Raw genomic sequence first — 12,227 nt, 5'->3', positions numbered from 1 at the left:
TCTGGAGAACTTTTTTTTTTTTTTTTTAAGGAGTGAAGCAACATGAGACGAAATTGTGGTTAAACCACAACCCCCTATATCAATATAAACCATAGGCCTACCTTTTGACTCTCCTTGCTATGGTCTTGGAGTCATTATTTTTGTGCAAATCCCTCCGGGCTTAAAGGGTTAAACTAAATGGAAATGAGAAAGGAGGGTTTGACAACTAACAAAAAGACAAGGACTTATTCATTTTGCGTATATTTATTTTATTTTATTATAGGTAGTTTTTTTTTTTTTTTTAGTAATACAATTTCTGGTAACACTTTATTTTAAGGTGTCCTTGTTACACGTGCTTACTAATATAATAACAATTAATTATGCAAAATTACATGCAAGTAACCCTAAGCCAAACCCTAATCACAGTCTTATAGCCTAGTAAGTAAATGTGGGGGAGAACCGGGGCGAAAGTAACGTGGGACGAAAGTAACAAAGCGATTTTCTCAGAGCCTATTACTGCATTTGCATTCCCAGCTATGACGGTATATTCAGCATTCAATCCTTGATGGAGCTGAGAAATATCACGTGATTTCCTCATAATTTCCCGCAGTTAGGTCGGTAAAACTGTTTTCGAGTACAAAAAGTAAATTATTGAAGCGGTAATTTTTTTTAATTAGTTGTGTTGTTTTTTTTGTTTCATGTGTCACAGGAGAGTGGGGACAGTTGCAACTTGTGGCAGTTGCAACATTGCTGATTTATCCAATCAGGAATGAGCTGGAGTCATGACACTCCTACTGCACATGCTCAGTATGCCCCTGCTTCTTTCTGGAAGTTTACAGCCACATGTGAAACTACCTTATGGGAGAACTGAAATTCAAGGTAAAAAAGTAACTTTTTTTACAACTAGATTTTTTGTCATAATGTCTAAACTGTTTAAGCATTGATCTTTATAGTTTTATAGTTTGAATGTGCAGTTTCTTAGCTCTTAACAGAATTAGGTACAATGTGTTCAAGCTAATTTGTTAGGCTAGCATCACTAGTTTTAAGATGGCTGCCAGGGGGTGGGACAGTTGCAACGCATTGTATAACTGTCCCCACATGGTGTTGCAACTGTCCCTCATGACAATAATAATGACAATTAGATATTGCTGTGACATCTGATCCTTTGGAAGTTCCTCCAGTGCATGCTGGGAGTTCTGCTTCTTCTGCAGTTCCTCCAGTGCATGCTGAGTTCTCACCTGAGACTGTTAGACCTCACCCCAGAGCAGGACCACGGAAGATAACGAAAGCAAATGGTAGGAAAAAATGCAAATCAGCCATCTTGACAGACACCCCCGACAAGGAGGCTTTGGAGAGGGAGAAAGCAAACGTTAAGAGAAAGCCAACCAAAGTTAAGAGAAAACTGACAAAAAACACAATGGAAACAAGCCAACAAACCAAAACCGAGAAGAAAAAGCATACATAGAAGGACAGTGACTCTGAGAAAGAAGAAGATTTTTGTTGGGAGAGCTACTCCAGACCAAGCGAGGTGTGACTTCAATGTTGGCAGTGCAAGGCATGGGCTCATGAAGCCTGCACTGATGGTGGTTCCATTTACGTTTGCCACAATTATGAGTCAGATGGGGAATTGTGAATACATGATGCTATGAAATAATCAGTTTGTGTTCTTTTGGTGGTGTTATAAAATTGTTAGGGCCTACATTAATCAGTTTGTGGGATTTACAAAGGTGTTACATGGTTGTGTACTTGTTTTTTACTTTAATAAGTTAACTCAGTGAACTCTGGTCTCAAGTAAACTAAAAAAAGATTTGAAAAATGATGCCGAAGTATGAGTTTTATTACATCTAAATGACTGTTGCAACTGCCCCTCGGTACTGTTGCAACTGTCCCCATGTATGGGGACAGTTGCAACATTTTTCAGGGTCCATTTAAGTACAAATTACTTTCATATTATCACGTTGCAACAGTATGGGCAGGTAGGTGAAATATATGGGTTTAATATATATATATATATTTGTCTTTCTAATACAAACAGTCGCTGAGAAACTGAAGGAAATGTAAAAAGTGTTGCAACCGCCCCCACTCTCCCCTAATGATGAATCTACAGGTTATTTAGTGCTTTAACACATCCTAAAGTTTGCATTATCAAAGTTTTTTAGTATAAAAGTAAATCAGGTTTAAATGCCAGGAGTTCCTGTCGGGACGAAAGTAACAGTTGTTACTTTTGTCCCGCTACAGTGACAAGAAGTATTTATTTTGTTCCAGTACATGCTATTCTGTGAATTTCTGTCTCTTGCATCATTTATTAAAATGTTTATGTCATATTATACCAAAAGAATATGTCTGAGTGAGGGTCAGAAAGACAAACAGTGGTCTGGTTTTATCCAGGTGTTTATGAGAGAGCGTTTCTGGACATAGAGGAACATCTGGGCAGCTCCTACCTCGCATTTACCTTAGTTATATTTAGGTTTTAGCCATACCTTAGCTTTTACACCTCCAGCTATGAATTTGCATTGTTTCCAGATGTTTTAATGCACATTTTGAATTTATGCATAAAAACAACTTGATTGAAACATGAATAGGCCTAATGTTACATTATGTTTAGAATTTATATTATGCCAATGTAATTTAATTATTATATTGTTCATTCTGTTGAAAAAATGTTTTATAAAAATGCACTGAAATATAAAAATAAAAAAATAAAGTTTGTACAGTCGGGTTTTGAGACATTTGATGAAACTTAAATTTAAAATAAAAATATAAATATGTAATTTAATAATTTTTTTTTACAAAAATAAAAGACAGAATATGTTTGCAGTTACATATTTACAAGGTCATAGTCAGGTATACTTAATAAAAATAAGAGTAACAGAAAATAAATCTAGCTTATAATGTTGTGTTACTTTTAACCCACCTGTGTGTTACTTTCGTCCCAACCGATGGGGTCAAAAGTAACAATGTGCAACTTATGTTCAAATTGAAATTATACTGAAGCCTACAAAGTACCACCTGGTATTGATAGACCACACTTATGAGTTACTGACCACAGCAGAAATATATCTCTGTCTACAACATTATCTTTTAAAATGATGTTTTTCTGAAAAATGGTACTTTCGCCCCTGCTCTCCCCTAGTTAATTAATATTACTCAGTTCTTAAATGCATAATTACACTGTAACAAGGACACCTTAAAATAAAGTGTAACCAAAGTTCTTTACAGTGTTGGTTAACTATAATAACCGTGATATATACATTCCAAAAAATATAATGCACACGTATTTTGGGTAAATATTTTTATTAGTGAATTAATAATGCATAATTACAATCATAATTGCACAGTGGACTTTTCGCCAATGTTTGTCATAAATAAACATCTCAGAAAAATGTAATGGGGTTTTAATTCGAAATTTTTGATTTTTTGACTTTTTGATTTAAAGAAACAGGGCGTAATTTTCATACGTCTTCTGTAGACGACAAACATCATGTTAATCAGGCATTTTAGGGCGATAATTCAAACCCCCACCCTCAAACTCCAGCCACCCCCCCCCCCCCCCAAAAAAAAAAAACAGCACCTACTGTACAGGATCAAAGTAGAATTTTAACAAAATATAAAAGTAAATAAATTGTAATTAAATTGTATTATTTTTAAATTACAAATTTTGCTCTAGACAGTGGCTATGATTTTATTAATACAGTTGTTTGATTGATTTTATAGTGTCAAGCATCGAGAAATACCACAAAATAAAATTAAGCAGTTTTACTATGATAACCATGGATCATTTTGATAAGGTTTGTGATATGATGTCCACGTTTTTGTTGAAGAAATCCAAATTTTAAATGGTGACCAAAAAAAATAAATAAATAAGTGGATATTTGAATTTAATGTTTGGTCAGTAAAAAAGGATTTGATCATCCTGTAAGTGTAACAAAAGCAATTATTAAGGCTTTTGTTGCTCTTTGCAGGCATTTGTAATAATGTAAATTGTTTATTTTGTATTACATTATGTGTTTTAACAGTGTTATTCAATGAAACTATATGATTATTTCAATCATATAGTTTTAATCTATTAACCAATTGTCTCGTTGTTTTATAAAATAAATTTTAAGTCATGGAAACTAGAATATTAAGTCAGATGCGTTGTTCTTGGTGGTGAAATTATTACCGACATTAAAACATGTTACTAACATCACAGTCAAAAAAGTTACACATGATTATGAATGAATAGCTGAAAGTGATGCAAGGGCTTCATCTTGGGCTTTTTTATTTTTCTTTTCTCTGTGCCGGACTGCACTGATGTCTTTTCCCAAATATAGCCTAGTTGTCCATTAATTTTAATGATCATTTGTATTCAGCCTCAAACATGAGGTAAGAGCGAGCGCGTCACGTCTGCTTATACTTCCTACTGTGTTCATTATAAAATGCATTTTTTGTATTATATATATGTTCATGTTTAGTTCTTTATTTATGTACATGTATATGTTAATATTAATATAGAAAATCTGCGTATGAGCAGCGGTACTGATCGCTTTCCACAGCGCACATTCAAACTCATGTTTTGTTGTGAATATGAGAGTGAACTAAAGAATGAATGCTGTGTCAAATGCAGGTAATCACACTCGCTCAGTGTATTTACACATTTGTGCCATTGAACTGTTGTATAAATGCAATATCACACAAGTAGCAGTGCGATATGGCTTTATATCAGCATGCTGTGATTACCAACAGCTGAATTGCATCCATGCCAATATACAGCTATATTGCACTGCTACTGGTGTGATATTGCTCATATTTATTTTTAAATAACACCCCTTAAATGGTGCATATTAAAGATACATATTAGTACCTAAAGTGTTTATATTAGTACATAAATGGCACATATAGTACCTTTTGAAAGTGTACTATGCCAGTGACAGCTTTTGCACCTTTTTTAGAATTAGTTTCTGATTCCTTGTGAGTGATTTGGATGTTTTTTTTTTTTTATTATTTATGAGTCTTTAATGGCTCATATAGTATGATATTGCGAAAACATAGAGGAAAAACAGCTCAGTTTCATTCAAAGACCTAAACTGTGCAATAATATACAATTTATTTCAGATGCTATTATTTTCAATGAACAAAAAATAAGGTGAAATTCTTGATAGCTTTAAATGTATATCAACAAGACCTTTATAACAGTACAGCAGATACTTACATTAAGTGATAGTCGTCACTCTCTATATTATCTCTTATAATATGTTGTTGTAAGATGATATATAAATGCTTAGTTTGATCAAAACGTTTAATGCAATGCAATACAATGATGGCTGAGACAATGAACAATGACAATGAACAAATAAACGTTCCTGATGATCATATTTGAACATGATTTTATTTTTCCTCAAAAATTATGTCTGGATAATTAAATAAATCGAAGCTACTTCAGTCCATTAAGTGTTAATCGTGAAACAATGGTAAAAATATCAAAGTTGTTATTAAGTTTACTGATTTTCTAAGTTCAGAAAAGATCTGACAGCAGAAAGACAGGTGAAGCATGAGCTGAAGGTGGATGTTGACTTGCTGAAAAAGTCTAAACTATCAATCAGACGACAGAGGGAATGGAGGAGATTGTGACTGGTTTTTCAGCAATGTTTTTGCACCATCAATGCTGAAAGATATATCCAAGTTCTAGAACAACATATGCTCCCATCCAGACGTCGTCTCTTTCAGGGAAGACCTTGCATTTTCCGACATGACAATGCCAGACCACATACTGCATCAATTCAACATCATGGCTGCGTAGAAGAAGGATCCGGTTACTGAAATGGCCAGACTGCAGTCCAGATCTTTCACCCGTAGAAAACATTTGGAGCATCATAAAGAGGAAGATGTGACAAAGAAGACCTAAGACTAAACTTGAGCAGCTTGTCTCCTCAGTCCCCAGACGTTTGCAGACTGTTATAAAAAGAAGAGGGGATGCCACACAGTGGTAAACATGGCCTTGTCCCAACTTTTTTGAGATGTGTTGATGCCATGAAATTTAAAACCAATCTATTTTTCCTTTAAAATGATGCATTTTCTAAGTTTAAACATGTGATATGTCATCTATGTTGTATTCTGAATAAAATATTGAAATTTGAAACTTCCACATCAATGCATTCTGTTTTTATTCACAATTTGTTAAATATAAAATAAGTTGCTGAGTGTGTTATTGTGTTGATATCTTATTTATAATTGTGCTGACAGCTGACGTTATGTTATCTTTTTATTTTTTACCTTTACGCCATTTATTTCCTAAAAGTTTGCACCATCTTTTAGGTCAAATACTTGCATTTTGGCTGTTACCAAGCAAATGCAATAAGTATCAAAAAAAAAAAAAAATTCTGCATCAGAAGCTGCATCTGAAGTGTCATTTAGATGTTTTTACACACTGTTTAACGCAGCTCTGTATGACACGGTATACTTTAACCTGCAGTTACGAATGAATAAATAATGTTTTGATAATTGAAACATAAAACATTGAAAACTGATGTTTTAAATTATTTTAAAAATTAAAAGGTACCTTAAGTATTACATTGAAACCGCCAGTAGGTGGCAGCGAGTCACTTTTAATAAATGAGTCATTGCGATTGAACCGAATCATTTAAACTCTTGATTCAAAACACTATCATGCTGTGCAGAGACGCGAAACAGTGGCTGTGTTTGGAATGATTTTAGTTCTTAGAAATAGAGAAAAACCGGGGAATATGTTGTCTAATACATACGTCTCTTGATATTATTGTTTATTGAACTGTTGTATAAAATCAATATCACATTTGAAATTATGCGGACTTTTGGAGAAAAACGTCACTCTTCGTGTGATAGTAACTATATGAAATTCTCTAAATCTATACATTTTCTACCCCATATCTTGAAAAATTTGATAATTATACATTTCCTGTGAAAGAAGCACTATAAATGCGTATGCGCACTAGTCTAGACCATGACGTGATGTTAGGGTGACCACCTGCTAATAAGCCCAAGGGGGGGCAAGGGGTACGTTTCTGAGGGACAATGTGGGACACCCCATGGGCAGACTCACTGATAGTGGTTTACCCATTTCTAGCACATACCACCTTACATGGTATATTAATAATGCCCTATTCCCCTAAACATGTGTAATTGCTGATGTATGCTCATGACAGAATTGACAGATGCACTTCCACTTACGATTTACTTTAGCTATTTTATTAATTTTTCATTACAATTTATTCACTTTAAATAAATTATAATATAAAATTATAGGATTAAAATGAATTGTAGTTGCTCAACACCACAGGAAAAGTAAAAAAAAAGTCTGACATCACAACTCAAGGGAAGGGAATTCACTCATTCACTAATCCCTATATAGTGTATGGCAGTTGAGTTCACTATATCAGGAAGGAGTGAATAAATAAATAAGTGAACGGATTCGGACAGTGACGTATACACTGCACTGCGCGTGAGACTTGGAGCTGTTGCAAAAACATTGCCATGTGTACTTTTATATTACATCTACCTAATTTTAGAAAATAATACTAATAGCAATAATACTCAAAATTACTTTATATTGCAGTTATACATACCTCCCGCGTCAGCTTTGTGGTTTCATCGATAATAAATATATATATATATATATATATATATATATATATATATATATATATATATATATATATATATAGTAATGTTTTTATGTTCATAATCATTAATTGCTATTAAAATAACGCACTGAGAACAAAAATAAACACACATAAACGTTCATAATTATGTATTTATTACTTTTAGTATCTTGACACTTGCACAAGCAGCGTTTTGAGCTCAGATAAGATGGTTGTTGAGCGTCCACAGGCGACTGTTAATTTTACATCGGAATACACTACCTGTTATTAACGGAAAAATGTAAATTATCCACCAAATGAGTTAACCACGATGCCACCTCAGTAAATTAGTCAAATAGTAAACTGAGTTATTGCCTACATAACATATTTTAATATAAATAATGTAGGAAAAACGTTAAAACAGAAATAATAAAGATGTAAACTTCATCTCTCATTCAAACTCGCTCGCTCGCTCTCGCAGTAGCGTGCTGAACTGTCAAGTAATGTTCGTTTGGCTGCCTGAGGCTCGAGGATATAGAGCCATCAACTTTTTTTGAGCAAGCATTGATTTTGCGTGACACAGTCTTAATTTGCGGGACGCATGAATTGGGCTTCAAACGCTGTGCGGGCACGCGCTACGCGGGACGGGTGGTCACCCTACGTGATGTAGCTATGCGCGCAATCTGTGTTTTGTTTGGACAGGGGAGGCAGAGGGGCAGCTACTCTGGTGACGCCAATCTGCAATCTTTTTTGGTGGCTGCAATTTTTATTTTATTTTTTAACTTCTTAAACTACTGTGAATTTACATTCTGCATTTAAATTAATAGTACACACTGCAAATAATCCTAGGGGTGGCCACAGGGGTGACCAGAGTTTATACAGTGGTGGACGTGGGCACACCCTTTGGGGGCGTCCCTGTAACTCAGATAACAAAAAACATGTTCTAAGAACTACATTATTATAAGTTACAAATATTATAATATATACTATATTATAAGAACTACATGTAAGCTAAGAAAACATTATTTCTGAATGTCCTCTTTTTTTTTTTTTTTTTTTGTGAATGTTAGGGAAACATTACACTGATTCACTTCCAAATATATCTATGTTCAGGTCATTAATGGCAGTCTGTGATGCTTATGAGTGTGTGATTGTAAAAATGAAATATTTCTATGTCCAAAAGCTTTTTTGACACGGCCGAGGAGGCAGCTACACCATGGCTTCCTGAACTACCTGCTCTGCCATGGCCCCCCGAACTGTCCCGTGTCTGTCCTGAGGGACCTCCAAAGTGCCCACCCCTCCTCCCCGTTGGATGTTATATGCCGTGAGGACACACCTTCCAGAGGGGGGCATAATGTCAGACTCCAGGGGCGATTCTAGGATTTTGATTTTAGGGGGGCTCAGCCCCCAATAAGGGTATGATTAATAAAATATTATTTGACTATTAGGGTAGGGTGGTATGCTACTAACCTTACTGTAATCCACTTTTCCATTGTATTCCCTGTATTTCATATATGGGAGTAGGAGTACTGACTGAGCCATATACAACACTGTAATAAAAAAATAATTATTGGATGTGACCACTAGAAAATAGGGAATGTCGATTTTTTTTTTTTTTTTACAATGAAGACCTCCTGATTCATTCAATGTACAAACACACGCACACATGTTTCCAGTACAAACACAACATTTTACTGTTTGCATTTCTATGCTCACATACAAACCTCAGATAGGAATTTTTTCCTTTGACGATACCACTGCTTTTTCTTATAAAATGTACAGGGAAATTGGCAGATAATTAAAACAATGTCAGGGTTCAATGACTGAAATGAATCTTGGGAACACAGTGGTATTGTGTGTGTGAGAGGCTGTCTACGTTCTGTTCTCACCTGACTGTTGCTCATTTGCAGACCTACTCCCGCACGACAAGAAAAAATTTCATATATCCATCTACAATGAAATATAAATTATTTTTGTTTTTTTTTAGCTTTTTAGCCTTTATAATCAACAATACGGTTGGATATTCATAAAGTCACCCCATGAAGATTGATGTCATTTTAAGTATTTTAACTAACCAGCTAATATTCATTAAGAATATAGACAAACCATGTATTAATATAATTGTCTATTGGCAATATGATGAATCTGTTCTGTATTTATTTCTATTTATTAAAAATAACAACATGAATTATCAATTTGCCACTTCTATAAATCAAGTACAAATCTAGTATAAATAGTATAAATCAAGAAAATCAAAAATCCCTTTACTCTACGCTTACTCTAATTTATGTATCATGATGACACTCCTCCTGATTCATTATTACTTAATACAAAACTATATTTAATAATACAAAACAAAATAACTCCACATTCTCTCACTGGGCCAGTGCTTTCAGACAATGATGTGTGTCTTTAATCATTTCTGTGCATTGCTGCATAATGTAATGTCAAAATACATAATAATATGTCTGTAATTTTAAGAAGTAAATGAAAATAAATCATGATCGTTTTCTGAATCTAAAGTATGTTTTCATGGGTGTTAATCACTTCATTTTTGTAGGAATAAAAAACAACTATCACACAAGGCCTGAAGGTGAACGCAGCGAAACGTATTGGTATTGGATGAGAAACCGAGCCATCCCGTGTGCTCCCAATGCTCCAGTAACATTACATTATGTAAACTGCAATGCATTTATGACAAAGAACTGCACCGATGCAGATGTAATATCATAGCATTAGCAATCTATCAATAAATGCACGCACACACGACACACACCTTGTGCTCTCTGATGTTCGCTCTGCTCGGCGCCCCTGCAGATTGAAAAATGCGCTAAATCCAAGCAGACTCAGATAAGGGGAGGAGCCGAAACTTGACGCAGCTTGCCGCCGTTTCAAATGAGTTTTTTTAAAGGGGACTGAAGTGATCAAAAATGTATTAATCAAATATTTTTTTAGGGGGGCTGGGCAGAAGTTTAGGGGGGCTGAAGCCCCCCTAAAAAGGGCCTAGTGACGCCCCTGTCAGACCCTGTTCCTTGTTTGTGTGTTTTGCTACCTGTGTGTTTCTGTGCCCTTATTTGGTTTTTCCTGTTCCCATCCCCATTTAGTTCTAATTTGTTCTAGTTGTTTCTTATTAGTTATCCTCCTCATCTATCTGCTCCTCATTATCTACCCTTTATTAGTTGTGTTCAGTGCTCAGTTTAATGTCCAGTCTACTATGACCTTATGTGGAGTTATTAAAGATAACCTTCACTGAAACTGCCCCTCCTTCAGACACACTTTTATTGTATCCTCAAATGATCTCTTTATTAAAACTTTTACATTCTGAATCCTTACTTGCCTAATGACCCAGTTCAGATACTTTATTAGTCCAGTCAAAATAGGAGAGCATTATCCACTTATATTAATGATACAGAATACATCATACTAATCACATTAAGACCGTTATTTTCAATATTGAATTATTAGACGTCATGTCTGGGATTGACAGAAAAGAGTGAAGCATCCTCTGAAATCCACTATGATGCTGACGTGGAGCGCGGGGAGAATCTGTTAGTGTGTTGTGATATCACTAGACATTGATTAAAGTGCTATGGTAAATTGTGTAAATAGTGTACTTTTTCCCTCTTTCGTGTGTTTTCACTTTATAGGAGCTAAACTGTCATTATTCTGAAAGTCCTGCAGAAAGAAAGTAAGTAATTTAGGGGTGATGACAGAATTTAGATTTTTGGGTTAAATATCTTTTAAAGAAGGACTAGTCAATGAGGTTAATATTTACAGTAACTAGATTAATTAAAATTTTCCTCCATATCCTACAGCCCTATCACATGATTCTTCTAAATGACATTTCACTCCACTGAATATCTGTAGATGTTTAGACTAGAATACATATACATACACATACAGGATGAGATGAATCTTACTCGAGTTTGTTCAGTGCGTAGTTTGGATCATTCAGTAGATCAGAGAGCATCTTGAGTCCTGATTGTTCTGAGTAAATGTAGCCCAGATACAGCTCTCTCAGATGTGAAGGGTTTGAACGCAGAGTTGAAGCCAGATAATGACAGCCTTCATCTCTCACCTCACACCACTGTAATCTACAAACACACAGAAACAACAAAAACGTATGTGACATTAGGACTCATAACAAAAGCTTGTTAAATCTTTGGGCCTGAATGAGGTACATTTAGATGCTAACAGCAGTTAATGTTTCAAATCAAATGAAGATATAGATTACAATTAAAACATGTGTTTGCTCCCTCAATCTTTATTTCATTAATTTATGTTTTCTATTCCTGTTTATTTTTTGGTCTTGTCATGTGAGGTTTAACACATTTGTGTCTGATGCAGAAATATTAAGAGATGTTGCTCAGAAGACAATCAGCTGAATCTGTCATTGTCTTCAAGTTTAAAACTCATGTGGATATTCATACCTTAAGAGGAGTATGAATCTTTGGGTAGACAGCTAATTCAAAACAATTCCATTCAATGTGATTCAAATTGATGATATATCTTTTAAATGCATTCATAGTTTGGGTGAGCAATATGAACAAAATCTCATTTCACAATTATTATTATTTTATTTATTTATTTATTTCGCTGGAAATAACCAACAATAATGTAAATTATTTCACTTAAGACTAGCACTATTATGAG

The sequence above is a fragment of the Carassius carassius genome, chromosome 10 (genome assembly GCF_963082965.1).
Source record: "Carassius carassius chromosome 10, fCarCar2.1, whole genome shotgun sequence".
Lineage (NCBI taxonomy): Eukaryota > Metazoa > Chordata > Actinopteri > Cypriniformes > Cyprinidae > Carassius > Carassius carassius.
Note: the sequence above shows the minus strand (reverse complement) of the source record.